The sequence below is a fragment of the Anarhichas minor genome, unplaced genomic scaffold, assembly GCF_050575085.1.
Source record: "Anarhichas minor isolate MPS153535 unplaced genomic scaffold, ASM5057508v1 ptg000036l, whole genome shotgun sequence".
Lineage (NCBI taxonomy): Eukaryota > Metazoa > Chordata > Actinopteri > Perciformes > Anarhichadidae > Anarhichas > Anarhichas minor.
The window spans coordinates 819,673-833,709 of record NW_027466482.1 but is presented as its reverse complement, the minus strand read 5'-3'; the positions used below and the strand labels follow the sequence as shown (position 1 = coordinate 833,709).

The 14,037-nt window shown below is 45.9% G+C and overlaps 8 non-coding genes across 8 annotated transcripts; all 8 read left to right on the top strand.

The window, feature by feature from the left end:
* Window positions 1-93: 93 nt before the first annotated feature.
* trnav-uac (transfer RNA valine (anticodon UAC)) lies at window positions 94-166 on the top strand. The gene has a single exon. It is a non-coding gene; the product is annotated as a tRNA-Val (tRNA).
* A 3,365-nt stretch (window positions 167-3,531) lies between these two features.
* Window positions 3,532-3,604, top strand: trnav-uac (transfer RNA valine (anticodon UAC)). The gene has a single exon. It is a non-coding gene; the product is annotated as a tRNA-Val (tRNA).
* A 1,124-nt stretch (window positions 3,605-4,728) lies between these two features.
* Window positions 4,729-4,801, top strand: trnav-uac (transfer RNA valine (anticodon UAC)). The gene has a single exon. It is a non-coding gene; the product is annotated as a tRNA-Val (tRNA).
* Window positions 4,802-7,479: 2,678 nt separating this feature from the next.
* Window positions 7,480-7,552, top strand: trnav-uac (transfer RNA valine (anticodon UAC)). The gene has a single exon. It is a non-coding gene; the product is annotated as a tRNA-Val (tRNA).
* A 1,303-nt stretch (window positions 7,553-8,855) lies between these two features.
* Window positions 8,856-8,928, top strand: trnav-uac (transfer RNA valine (anticodon UAC)). The gene has a single exon. It is a non-coding gene; the product is annotated as a tRNA-Val (tRNA).
* Window positions 8,929-10,231: 1,303 nt separating this feature from the next.
* Window positions 10,232-10,304, top strand: trnav-uac (transfer RNA valine (anticodon UAC)). Its single transcript has one exon. It is a non-coding gene; the product is annotated as a tRNA-Val (tRNA).
* Window positions 10,305-12,295: 1,991 nt separating this feature from the next.
* Window positions 12,296-12,368, top strand: trnav-uac (transfer RNA valine (anticodon UAC)). Its single transcript has one exon. It is a non-coding gene; the product is annotated as a tRNA-Val (tRNA).
* Window positions 12,369-13,671: 1,303 nt separating this feature from the next.
* trnav-uac (transfer RNA valine (anticodon UAC)) lies at window positions 13,672-13,744 on the top strand. Its single transcript has one exon. It is a non-coding gene; the product is annotated as a tRNA-Val (tRNA).
* The last annotated feature ends 293 nt before the right edge of the window (window positions 13,745-14,037 follow it).

Sequence of the window (14,037 nt, the reverse complement as noted above, 5' to 3'; positions counted from 1 at the left end):
TCGGAAATCATGTCGTCTGGCATCTGAAATGTTTGCAGTCAAGTGTGAATGGTGCATTGAGCCTGGGCACGTGCGTAAAAGTCATCTTCAGCAGTTTCCGTAGTGTAGTGGTTATCACGTTGGCTTTACACGCGAAAAGTCCCCCGTTCGAAACTGGGCGGAAACAGTATTCTTTGTTCCTGCTTACTCCACACAATAACACTCTATGTAGTGGAATTGTCAGAAACTGGGTAAGTACAACTGCCCCAGGGTTAGCTTTTCCTCCACACAATCAAAGTGTTCTGACTAGCGTTCCCAGCAAACTGGATGAAAAGAGGCAGAATTTTCCATTCTGATGCGCAACCTTTCATGGATGCCGAGGTAGGCAATCATATCGTTAATGTGAAGCGGTCTCTGACAGCAGGAACATGCTTGATATGTATCGTCTCTGTGTTAAATGGCTGTTGTCGTTCTAGCAACTGGTAGAAAACTCCCCGTCAGGGAATCGAACCGTGGTCTTCCGCGTGACAAGCGGAGATACTATCCACTATACTAACGAGGACTGCGCTCGTAGCATTTTTGGGCTAATGAAAAAAAAGTGGCGCTGTTCCGGCCTTTAAAGGGAATTCTTAGAGCTATACAGGGGAGGCTTTAAGTGTACTAGACATTTACTGTCACTCAATGACACAGCAGCTGTGACTGAATCCATTCGGAAATCATGTCGTCTGGCATCTGAAATGTTTGCAGTCAAGTGTGAATGGTGCATTGAGCCTGGGCACGTGCGTAAAAGTCATCTTCAGCAGTTTCCGTAGTGTAGTGGTTATCACGTTGGCTTTACACGCGAAAAGTCCCCCGTTCGAAACTGGGCTGAAACAGTATTCTTTGTTCCTGCTTACTCCACACAATAACACTCTATGTAGTGGAGTTGTCAGAAACTAGGTAAGTACAACTGCCCCAGGGTTAGCTTTTCCTCCACACAATCAAAGTGTTCTGACTAGCCTTCCCAGCAAACTGGATGAAAAGAGGCAGAATTTTCCATTGTGATGCGCAACCTTTCATGCATGCCGAGGTAGGCAATCATATCGTTAATGTGAAGCGGTCTCTGACAGCAGGAACATGCTTGATATGTATCGTCTCTGTGTTAAATGGCTGTTGTCGTTCTAGCAACTGGTAGAAAACTCCCCGTCAGGGAATCGACCGTGGTCTTCCGCGTGACAAGCGGAGATACTATCCACTATACTAACGAGGACTGCGCTAGTAGCATTTTTGGGCTAATGAAAAAAAAGTGGCGCTGTTCCGGCCTTCAAAGGGAATTCTTAGAGCTATACAGGGGAGGCTTTAAGTGTACTAGACATTTACTGTCACTCAATGACACAGCAGCTGTGACTGAATCCATTCGGAAATCATGTCGTCTGGCATCTGAAATGTTTGCAGTCAAGTGTGAATGGTGCATTGAGCCTGGGCACGTGCGTAAAAGTCATCTTCAGCAGTTTCCGTAGTGTAGTGGTTATCACGTTGGCTTTACACGCGAAAAGTCCCCCGTTCGAAACTGGGCTGAAACAGTATTCTTTGTTCCTGCTTACTCCACACAATAACACTCTATGTAGTGGAGTTGTCAGAAACTAGGTAAGTACAACTGCCCCAGGGTTAGCTTTTCCTCCACACAATCAAAGTGTTCTGACTAGCCTTCCCAGCAAACTGGATGAAAAGAGGCAGAATTTTCCATTCTGATGCGCAACCTTTCATGGATGCCGAGGTAGGCAATCATATCGTTAATGTGAAGCGGTCTCTGACAGCAGGAACATGCTTGATATGTATCGTCTCTGTGTTAAATGGCTGTTGTCGTTCTAGCAACTGGTAGAAAACTCCCCGTCAGGGAATCGAACCGTGGTCTTCCGCGTGACAAGCGGAGATACTATCCACTATACTAACGAGGACTGCGCGCGTAGCATTTTTGGGCTAATGAAAAAAAAGTGGCGCTGTTCCGGCCTTCAAAGGGAATTCTTAGAGCTATACAGGGGAGGCTTTAAGTGTACTAGACATTTACTGTCACTCAATGACACAGCAGCTGTGACTGAATCCATTCGGAAATCATGTCGTCTGGCATCTGAAATGTTTGCAGTCAAGTGTGAATGGTGCATTGAGCCTGGGCACGTGCGTAAAAGTCATCTTCAGCAGTTTCCGTAGTGTAGTGGTTATCACGTTGGCTTTACACGCGAAAAGTCCCCCGTTCGAAACTGGGCTGAAACAGTATTCTTTGTTCCTGCTTACTCCACACAATAACACTCTATGTAGTGGAGTTGTCAGAAACTAGGTAAGTACAACTGCCCCAGGGTTAGCTTTTCCTCCACACAATCAAAGTGTTCTGACTAGCCTTCCCAGCAAACTGGATGAAAAGAGGCAGAATTTTTCATTGTGATGCGCAACCTTTCATGCATGCCGAGGTAGGCAATCATATCGTTAATGTGAAGCGGTCTCTGACAGCAGGAACATGCTTGATATGTATCGTCTCTGTGTTAAATGGCTGTTGTCGTTCTAGCAACTGGTAGAAAACTCCCCGTCAGGGAATCGACCGTGGTCTTCCGCGTGACAAGCGGAGATACTATCCACTATACTAACGAGGACTGCGCTAGTAGCATTTTTGGGCTAATGAAAAAAAAGTGGCGCTGTTCCGGCCTTCAAAGGGAATTCTTAGAGCTATACAGGGGAGGCTTTAAGTGTACTAGACATTTACTGTCACTCAATGACACAGCAGCTGTGACTGAATCCATTCGGAAATCATGTCGTCTGGCATCTGAAATGTTTGCAGTCAAGTGTGAATGGTGCATTGAGCCTGGGCACGTGCGTAAAAGTCATCTTCAGCAGTTTCCGTAGTGTAGTGGTTATCACGTTGGCTTTACACGCGAAAAGTCCCCCGTTCGAAACTGGGCTGAAACAGTATTCTTTGTTCCTGCTTACTCCACACAATAACACTCTATGTAGTGGAGTTGTCAGAAACTAGGTAAGTACAACTGCCCCAGGGTTAGCTTTTCCTCCACACAATCAAAGTGTTCTGACTAGCCTTCCCAGCAAACTGGATGAAAAGAGGCAGAATTTTCCATTCTGATGCGCAACCTTTCATGGATGCCGAGGTAGGCAATCATATCGTTAATGTGAAGCGGTCTCTGACAGCAGGAACATGCTTGATATGTATCGTCTCTGTGTTAAATGGCTGTTGTCGTTCTAGCAACTGGTAGAAAACTCCCCGTCAGGGAATCGAACCGTGGTCTTCCGCGTGACAAGCGGAGATACTATCCACTATACTAACGAGGACTGCGCGCGTAGCATTTTTGGGCTAATGAAAAAAAAGTGGCGCTGTTCCGGCCTTCAAAGGGAATTCTTAGAGCTATACAGGGGAGGCTTTAAGTGTACTAGACATTTACTGTCACTCAATGACACAGCAGCTGTGACTGAATCCATTCGGAAATCATGTCGTCTGGCATCTGAAATGTTTGCAGTCAAGTGTGAATGGTGCATTGAGCCTGGGCACGTGCGTAAAAGTCATCTTCAGCAGTTTCCGTAGTGTAGTGGTTATCACGTTGGCTTTACACGCGAAAAGTCCCCCGTTCGAAACTGGGCGGAAACAGTATTCTTTGTTCCTGCTTACTCCACACAATAACACTCTATGTAGTGGAGTTGTCAGAAACTAGGTAAGTACAACTGCCCCAGGGTTAGCTTTTCCTCCACACAATCAAAGTGTTCTGACTAGCGTTCCCAGCAAACTGGATGACCGTGGTCTTCCGCGTGACAAGCGGAGATACTATCCACTATACTAACGAGGACTGCGCTAGTAGCATTTTTGGGCTAATGAAAAAAAAGTGGCGCTGTTCCGGCCTTTAAAGGGAATTCTTAGAGCTATACAGGGGAGGCTTTAAGTGTACTAGACATTTACTGTCACTCAATGACACAGCAGCTGTGACTGAATCCATTCGGAAATCATGTCGTCTGGCATCTGAAATGTTTGCAGTCAAGTGTGAATGGTGCATTGAGCCTGGGCACGTGCGTAAAAGTCATCTTCAGCAGTTTCCGTAGTGTAGTGGTTATCACGTTGGCTTTACACGCGAAAAGTCCCCCGTTCGAAACTGGGCTGAAACAGTATTCTTTGTTCCTGCTTACTCCACACAATAACACTCTATGTAGTGGAGTTGTCAGAAACTAGGTAAGTACAACTGCCCCAGGGTTAGCTTTTCCTCCACACAATCAAAGTGTTCTGACTAGCGTTCCCAGCAAACTGGATGAAAAGAGGCAGAATTTTCCATTCTGATGCGCAACCTTTCATGGATGCCGAGGTAGGCAATCATATCGTTAATGTGAAGCGGTCTCTGACAGCAGGAACATGCTTGATATGTATCGTCTCTGTGTTAAATGGCTGTTGTCGTTCTAGCAACTGGTAGAAAACTCCCCGTCAGGGAATCGAACCGTGGTCTTCCGCGTGACAAGCGGAGATACTATCCACTATACTAACGAGGACTGCGCTCGTAGCATTTTTGGGCTAATGAAAAAAAAGTGGCGCTGTTCCGGCCTTTAAAGGGAATTCTTAGAGCTATACAGGGGAGGCTTTAAGTGTACTAGACATTTACTGTCACTCAATGACACAGCAGCTGTGACTGAATCCATTCGGAAATCATGTCGTCTGGCATCTGAAATGTTTGCAGTCAAGTGTGAATGGTGCATTGAGCCTGGGCACGTGCGTAAAAGTCATCTTCAGCAGTTTCCGTAGTGTAGTGGTTATCACGTTGGCTTTACACGCGAAAAGTCCCCCGTTCGAAACTGGGCGGAAACAGTATTCTTTGTTCCTGCTTACTCCACACAATAACACTCTATGTAGTGGAATTGTCAGAAACTGGGTAAGTACAACTGCCCCAGGGTTAGCTTTTCCTCCACACAATCAAAGTGTTCTGACTAGCGTTCCCAGCAAACTGGATGAAAAGAGGCAGAATTTTCCATTCTGATGCGCAACCTTTCATGGATGCCGAGGTAGGCAATCATATCGTTAATGTGAAGCGGTCTCTGACAGCAGGAACATGCTTGATATGTATCGTCTCTGTGTTAAATGGCTGTTGTCGTTCTAGCAACTGGTAGAAAACTCCCCGTCAGGGAATCGAACCGTGGTCTTCCGCGTGACAAGCGGAGATACTATCCACTATACTAACGAGGACTGCGCTCGTAGCATTTTTGGGCTAATGAAAAAAAAGTGGCGCTGTTCCGGCCTTCAAAGGGTATTCTTAGAGCTATACAGGGGAGGCTTTAAGTGTACTAGACATTTACTGTCACTCAATGACACAGCAGCTGTGACTGAATCCATTCGGAAATCATGTCGTCTGGCATCTGAAATGTTTGCAGTCAAGTGTGAATGGTGCATTGAGCCTGGGCACGTGCGTAAAAGTCATCTTCAGCAGTTTCCGTAGTGTAGTGGTTATCACGTTGGCTTTACACGCGAAAAGTCCCCCGTTCGAAACTGGGCTGAAACAGTATTCTTTGTTCCTGCTTACTCCACACAATAACACTCTATGTAGTGGAGTTGTCAGAAACTAGGTAAGTACAACTGCCCCAGGGTTAGCTTTTCCTCCACACAATCAAAGTGTTCTGACTAGCCTTCCCAGCAAACTGGATGAAAAGAGGCAGAATTTTCCATTGTGATGCGCAACCTTTCATGCATGCCGAGGTAGGCAATCATATCGTTAATGTGAAGCGGTCTCTGACAGCAGGAACATGCTTGATATGTATCGTCTCTGTGTTAAATGGCTGTTGTCGTTCTAGCAACTGGTAGAAAACTCCCCGTCAGGGAATCGACCGTGGTCTTCCGCGTGACAAGCGGAGATACTATCCACTATACTAACGAGGACTGCGCTAGTAGCATTTTTGGGCTAATGAAAAAAAAGTGGCGCTGTTCCGGCCTTTAAAGGGAATTCTTAGAGCTATACAGGGGAGGCTTTAAGTGTACTAGACATTTACTGTCACTCAATGACACAGCAGCTGTGACTGAATCCATTCGGAAATCATGTCGTCTGGCATCTGAAATGTTTGCAGTCAAGTGTGAATGGTGCATTGAGCCTGGGCACGTGCGTAAAAGTCATCTTCAGCAGTTTCCGTAGTGTAGTGGTTATCACGTTGGCTTTACACGCGAAAAGTCCCCCGTTCGAAACTGGGCTGAAACAGTATTCTTTGTTCCTGCTTACTCCACACAATAACACTCTATGTAGTGGAGTTGTCAGAAACTAGGTAAGTACAACTGCCCCAGGGTTAGCTTTTCCTCCACACAATCAAAGTGTTCTGACTAGCGTTCCCAGCAAACTGGATGAAAAGAGGCAGAATTTTCCATTCTGATGCGCAACCTTTCATGGATGCCGAGGTAGGCAATCATATCGTTAATGTGAAGCGGTCTCTGACAGCAGGAACATGCTTGATATGTATCGTCTCTGTGTTAAATGGCTGTTGTCGTTCTAGCAACTGGTAGAAAACTCCCCGTCAGGGAATCGAACCGTGGTCTTCCGCGTGACAAGCGGAGATACTATCCACTATACTAACGAGGACTGCGCTCGTAGCATTTTTGGGCTAATGAAAAAAAAGTGGCGCTGTTCCGGCCTTTAAAGGGAATTCTTAGAGCTATACAGGGGAGGCTTTAAGTGTACTAGACATTTACTGTCACTCAATGACACAGCAGCTGTGACTGAATCCATTCGGAAATCATGTCGTCTGGCATCTGAAATGTTTGCAGTCAAGTGTGAATGGTGCATTGAGCCTGGGCACGTGCGTAAAAGTCATCTTCAGCAGTTTCCGTAGTGTAGTGGTTATCACGTTGGCTTTACATGCGAAAAGTCCCCCGTTCGAAACTGCGCTGAAACAGTATTCTTTGTTCCTGCTTACTCCACACAATAACACTCTATGTAGTGGAATTGTCAGAAACTAGGTAAGTACAACTGCCCCAGGGTTAGCTTTTCCTCCACACAATCAAAGTGTTCTGACTAGCCTTCCCAGCAAACTGGATGAAAAGAGGCAGAATTTTCCATTCTGATGCGCAACCTTTCATGCATGCCGAGGTAGGCAATCATATCGTTAATGTGAAGCGGTCTCTGACAGCAGGAACATGCTTGATATGTATCGTCTCTGTGTTAAATGGCTGTTGTCGTTCTAGCAACTGGTAGAAAACTCCCCGTCAGGGAATCGAACCGTGGTCTTCCGCGTGACAAGCGGAGATACTATCCACTATACTAACGAGGACTGCGCTAGTAGCATTTTTGGGCTAATGAAAAAAAAGTGGCGCTGTTCCGGCCTTTAAAGGGAATTCTTAGAGCTATACAGGGGAGGCTTTAAGTGTACTAGACATTTACTGTCACTTAATGACACAGCAGCTGTGATTGAATCCATTCGGAAATCATGTCGTCTGGCATCTGAAATGTTTGCAGTCAAGTGTGAATGGTGCATTGAGCCTGGGCACGTGCGTAAAAGTCATCTTCAGCAGTTTCCGTAGTGTAGTGGTTATCACGTTGGCTTTACACGCGAAAAGTCCCCCGTTCGAAACTGGGCGGAAACAGTATTCTTTGTTCCTGCTTACTCCACACAATAACACTCTATGTAGTGGAATTGTCAGAAACTGGGTAAGTACAACTGCCCCAGGGTTAGCTTTTCCTCCACACAATCAAAGTGTTCTGACTAGCGTTCCCAGCAAACTGGATGAAAAGAGGCAGAATTTTCCATTCTGATGCGCAACCTTTCATGGATGCCGAGGTAGGCAATCATATCGTTAATGTGAAGCGGTCTCTGACAGCAGGAACATGCTTGATATGTATCGTCTCTGTGTTAAATGGCTGTTGTCGTTCTAGCAACTGGTAGAAAACTCCCCGTCAGGGAATCGAACCGTGGTCTTCCGCGTGACAAGCGGAGATACTATCCACTATACTAACGAGGACTGCGCTAGTAGCATTTTTGGGCTAATGAAAAAAAAGTGGCGCTGTTCCGGCCTTTAAAGGGAATTCTTAGAGCTATACAGGGGAGGCTTTAAGTGTACTAGACATTTACTGTCACTCAATGACACAGCAGCTGTGACTGAATCCATTCGGAAATCATGTCGTCTGGCATCTGAAATGTTTGCAGTCAAGTGTGAATGGTGCATTGAGCCTGGGCACGTGCGTAAAAGTCATCTTCAGCAGTTTCCGTAGTGTAGTGGTTATCACGTTGGCTTTACACGCGAAAAGTCCCCCGTTCGAAACTGGGCTGAAACAGTATTCTTTGTTCCTGCTTACTCCACACAATAACACTCTATGTAGTGGAATTGTCAGAAACTAGGTAAGTACAACTGCCCCAGGGTTAGCTTTTCCTCCACACAATCAAAGTGTTCTGACTAGCCTTCCCAGCAAACTGGATGAAAAGAGGCAGAATTTTCCATTCTGATGCGCAACCTTTCATGCATGCCGAGGTAGGCAATCATATCGTTAATGTGAAGCGGTCTCTGACAGCAGGAACATGCTTGATATGTATCGTCTCTGTGTTAAATGGCTGTTGTCGTTCTAGCAACTGGTAGAAAACTCCCCGTCAGGGAATCGAACCCTGGTCTTCCGCGTGACAAGCGGAGATACTATCCACTATACTAACGAGGACTGCGCTAGTAGCATTTTTGGGCTAATGAAAAAAAAGTGGCGCTGTTCCGGCCTTTAAAGGGAATTCTTAGAGCTATACAGGGGAGGCTTTAAGTGTACTAGACATTTACTGTCACTCAATGACACAGCAGCTGTGACTGAATCCATTCGGAAATCATGTCGTCTGGCATCTGAAATGTTTGCAGTCAAGTGTGAATGGTGCATTGAGCCTGGGCACGTGCGTAAAAGTCATCTTCAGCAGTTTCCGTAGTGTAGTGGTTATCACGTTGGCTTTACACGCGAAAAGTCCCCCGTTCGAAACTGGGCGGAAACAGTATTCTTTGTTCCTGCTTACTCCACACAATAACACTCTATGTAGTGGAATTGTCAGAAACTGGGTAAGTACAACTGCCCCAGGGTTAGCTTTTCCTCCACACAATCAAAGTGTTCTGACTAGCGTTCCCAGCAAACTGGATGAAAAGAGGCAGAATTTTCCATTCTGATGCGCAACCTTTCATGGATGCCGAGGTAGGCAATCATATCGTTAATGTGAAGCGGTCTCTGACAGCAGGAACATGCTTGATATGTATCGTCTCTGTGTTAAATGGCTGTTGTCGTTCTAGCAACTGGTAGAAAACTCCCCGTCAGGGAATCGAACCGTGGTCTTCCGCGTGACAAGCGGAGATACTATCCACTATACTAACGAGGACTGCGCTAGTAGCATTTTTGGGCTAATGAAAAAAAAGTGGCGCTGTTCCGGCCTTTAAAGGGAATTCTTAGAGCTATACAGGGGAGGCTTTAAGTGTACTAGACATTTACTGTCACTCAATGACACAGCAGCTGTGACTGAATCCATTCGGAAATCATGTCGTCTGGCATCTGAAATGTTTGCAGTCAAGTGTGAATGGTGCATTGAGCCTGGGCACGTGCGTAAAAGTCATCTTCAGCAGTTTCCGTAGTGTAGTGGTTATCACGTTGGCTTTACACGCGAAAAGTCCCCCGTTCGAAACTGGGCTGAAACAGTATTCTTTGTTCCTGCTTACTCCACACAATAACACTCTATGTAGTGGAATTGTCAGAAACTAGGTAAGTACAACTGCCCCAGGGTTAGCTTTTCCTCCACACAATCAAAGTGTTCTGACTAGCCTTCCCAGCAAACTGGATGAAAAGAGGCAGAATTTTCCATTCTGATGCGCAACCTTTCATGCATGCCGAGGTAGGCAATCATATCGTTAATGTGAAGCGGTCTCTGACAGCAGGAACATGCTTGATATGTATCGTCTCTGTGTTAAATGGCTGTTGTCGTTCTAGCAACTGGTAGAAAACTCCCCGTCAGGGAATCGAACCCTGGTCTTCCGCGTGACAAGCGGAGATACTATCCACTATACTAACGAGGACTGCGCTAGTAGCATTTTTGGGCTAATGAAAAAAAAGTGGCGCTGTTCCGGCCTTTAAAGGGAATTCTTAGAGCTATACAGGGGAGGCTTTAAGTGTACTAGACATTTACTGTCACTCAATGACACAGCAGCTGTGACTGAATCCATTCGGAAATCATGTCGTCTGGCATCTGAAATGTTTGCAGTCAAGTGTGAATGGTGCATTGAGCCTGGGCACGTGCGTAAAAGTCATCTTCAGCAGTTTCCGTAGTGTAGTGGTTATCACGTTGGCTTTACACGCGAAAAGTCCCCCGTTCGAAACTGGGCGGAAACAGTATTCTTTGTTCCTGCTTACTCCACACAATAACACTCTATGTAGTGGAATTGTCAGAAACTGGGTAAGTACAACTGCCCCAGGGTTAGCTTTTCCTCCACACAATCAAAGTGTTCTGACTAGCGTTCCCAGCAAACTGGATGAAAAGAGGCAGAATTTTCCATTCTGATGCGCAACCTTTCATGCATGCCGAGGTAGGCAATCATATCGTTAATGTGAAGCGGTTTCTGACAGCAGGAACATGCTTGATATGTATCGTCTCTGTGTTAAATGGCTGTTGTCGTTCTAGCAACTGGTAGAAAACTCCCCGTCAGGGAATCGAACCGTGGTCTTCCGCGTGACAAGCGGAGATACTATCCACTATACTAACGAGGACTGCGCTCGTAGCATTTTTGGGCTAATGAAAAAAAAGTGGCGCTGTTCCGGCCTTTAAAGGGAATTCTTAGAGCTATACAGGGGAGGCTTTAAGTGTACTAGACATTTACTGTCACTCAATGACACAGCAGCTGTGACTGAATCCATTCGGAAATCATGTCGTCTGGCATCTGAAATGTTTGCAGTCAAGTGTGAATGGTGCATTGAGCCTGGGCACGTGCGTAAAAGTCATCTTCAGCAGTTTCCGTAGTGTAGTGGTTATCACGTTGGCTTTACACGCGAAAAGTCCCCCGTTCGAAACTGGGTGGAAACAGTATTCTTTGTTCCTGCTTACTCCACACAATAACACTCTATGTAGTGGAATTGTCAGAAACTGGGTAAGTACAACTGCCCCAGGGTTAGCTTTTCCTCCACACAATCAAAGTGTTCTGACTAGCGTTCCCAGCAAACTGGATGAAAAGAGGCAGAATTTTCCATTCTGATGCGCAACCTTTCATGCATGCCGAGGTAGGCAATCATATCGTTAATGTGAAGCGGTCTCTGACAGCAGGAACATGCTTGATATGTATCGTCTCTGTGTTAAATGGCTGTTGTCGTTCTAGCAACTGGTAGAAAACTCCCCGTCAGGGAATCGAACCGTGGTCTTCCGCGTGACAAGCGGAGATACTATCCACTATACTAACGAGGACTGCGCTAGTAGCATTTTTGGGCTAATGAAAAAAAAGTGGCGCTGTTCCGGCCTTTAAAGGGAATTCTTAGAGCTATACAGGGGAGGCTTTAAGTGTACTAGACATTTACTGTCACTCAATGACACAGCAGCTGTGACTGAATCCATTCGGAAATCATGTCGTCTGGCATCTGAAATGTTTGCAGTCAAGTGTGAATGGTGCATTGAGCCTGGGCACGTGCGTAAAAGTCATCTTCAGCAGTTTCCGTAGTGTAGTGGTTATCACGTTGGCTTTACACGCGAAAAGTCCCCCGTTCGAAACTGGGCTGAAACAGTATTCTTTGTTCCTGCTTACTCCACACAATAACACTCTATGTAGTGGAATTGTCAGAAACTAGGTAAGTACAACTGCCCCAGGGTTAGCTTTTCCTCCACACAATCAAAGTGTTCTGACTAGCCTTCCCAGCAAACTGGATGAAAAGAGGCAGAATTTTCCATTCTGATGCGCAACCTTTCATGCATGCCGAGGTAGGCAATCATATCGTTAATGTGAAGCGGTCTCTGACAGCAGGAACATGCTTGATATGTATCGTCTCTGTGTTAAATGGCTGTTGTCGTTCTAGCAACTGGTAGAAAACTCCCCGTCAGGGAATCGAACCCTGGTCTTCCGCGTGACAAGCGGAGATACTATCCACTATACTAACGAGGACTGCGCTAGTAGCATTTTTGGGCTAATGAAAAAAAAGTGGCGCTGTTCCGGCCTTTAAAGGGAATTCTTAGAGCTATACAGGGGAGGCTTTAAGTGTACTAGACATTTACTGTCACTCAATGACACAGCAGCTGTGACTGAATCCATTCGGAAATCATGTCGTCTGGCATCTGAAATGTTTGCAGTCAAGTGTGAATGGTGCATTGAGCCTGGGCACGTGCGTAAAAGTCATCTTCAGCAGTTTCCGTAGTGTAGTGGTTATCACGTTGGCTTTACACGCGAAAAGTCCCCCGTTCGAAACTGGGCGGAAACAGTATTCTTTGTTCCTGCTTACTCCACACAATAACACTCTATGTAGTGGAATTGTCAGAAACTGGGTAAGTACAACTGCCCCAGGGTTAGCTTTTCCTCCACACAATCAAAGTGTTCTGACTAGCGTTCCCAGCAAACTGGATGAAAAGAGGCAGAATTTTCCATTCTGATGCGCAACCTTTCATGGATGCCGAGGTAGGCAATCATATCGTTAATGTGAAGCGGTCTCTGACAGCAGGAACATGCTTGATATGTATCGTCTCTGTGTTAAATGGCTGTTGTCGTTCTAGCAACTGGTAGAAAACTCCCCGTCAGGGAATCGAACCGTGGTCTTCCGCGTGACAAGCGGAGATACTATCCACTATACTAACGAGGACTGCGCTAGTAGCATTTTTGGGCTAATGAAAAAAAAGTGGCGCTGTTCCGGCCTTTAAAGGGAATTCTTAGAGCTATACAGGGGAGGCTTTAAGTGTACTAGACATTTACTGTCACTCAATGACACAGCAGCTGTGACTGAATCCATTCGGAAATCATGTCGTCTGGCATCTGAAATGTTTGCAGTCAAGTGTGAATGGTGCATTGAGCCTGGGCACGTGCGTAAAAGTCATCTTCAGCAGTTTCCGTAGTGTAGTGGTTATCACGTTGGCTTTACACGCGAAAAGTCCCCCGTTCGAAACTGGGCTGAAACAGTATTCTTTGTTCCTGCTTACTCCACACAATAACACTCTATGTAGTGGAATTGTCAGAAACTAGGTAAGTACAACTGCCCCAGGGTTAGCTTTTCCTCCACACAATCAAAGTGTTCTGACTAGCCTTCCCAGCAAACTGGATGAAAAGAGGCAGAATTTTCCATTCTGATGCGCAACCTTTCATGCATGCCGAGGTAGGCAATCATATCGTTAATGTGAAGCGGTCTCTGACAGCAGGAACATGCTTGATATGTATCGTCTCTGTGTTAAATGGCTGTTGTCGTTCTAGCAACTGGTAGAAAACTCCCCGTCAGGGAATCGAACCCTGGTCTTCCGCGTGACAAGCGGAGATACTATCCACTATACTAACGAGGACTGCGCTAGTAGCATTTTTGGGCTAATGAAAAAAAAGTGGCGCTGTTCCGGCCTTTAAAGGGAATTCTTAGAGCTATACAGGGGAGGCTTTAAGTGTACTAGACATTTACTGTCACTCAATGACACAGCAGCTGTGACTGAATCCATTCGGAAATCATGTCGTCTGGCATCTGAAATGTTTGCAGTCAAGTGTGAATGGTGCATTGAGCCTGGGCACGTGCGTAAAAGTCATCTTCAGCAGTTTCCGTAGTGTAGTGGTTATCACGTTGGCTTTACACGCGAAAAGTCCCCCGTTCGAAACTGGGCGGAAACAGTATTCTTTGTTCCTGCTTACTCCACACAATAACACTCTATGTAGTGGAATTGTCAGAAACTGGGTAAGTACAACTGCCCCAGGGTTAGCTTTTCCTCCACACAATCAAAGTGTTCTGACTAGCGTTCCCAGCAAACTGGATGAAAAGAGGCAGAATTTTCCATTCTGATGCGCAACCTTTCATGCATGCCGAGGTAGGCAATCATATCGTTAATGTGAAGCGGTTTCTGACAGCAGGAACATGCTTGATATGTATCGTCTCTGTGTTAAATGGCTGTTGTCGTTCTAGCAAC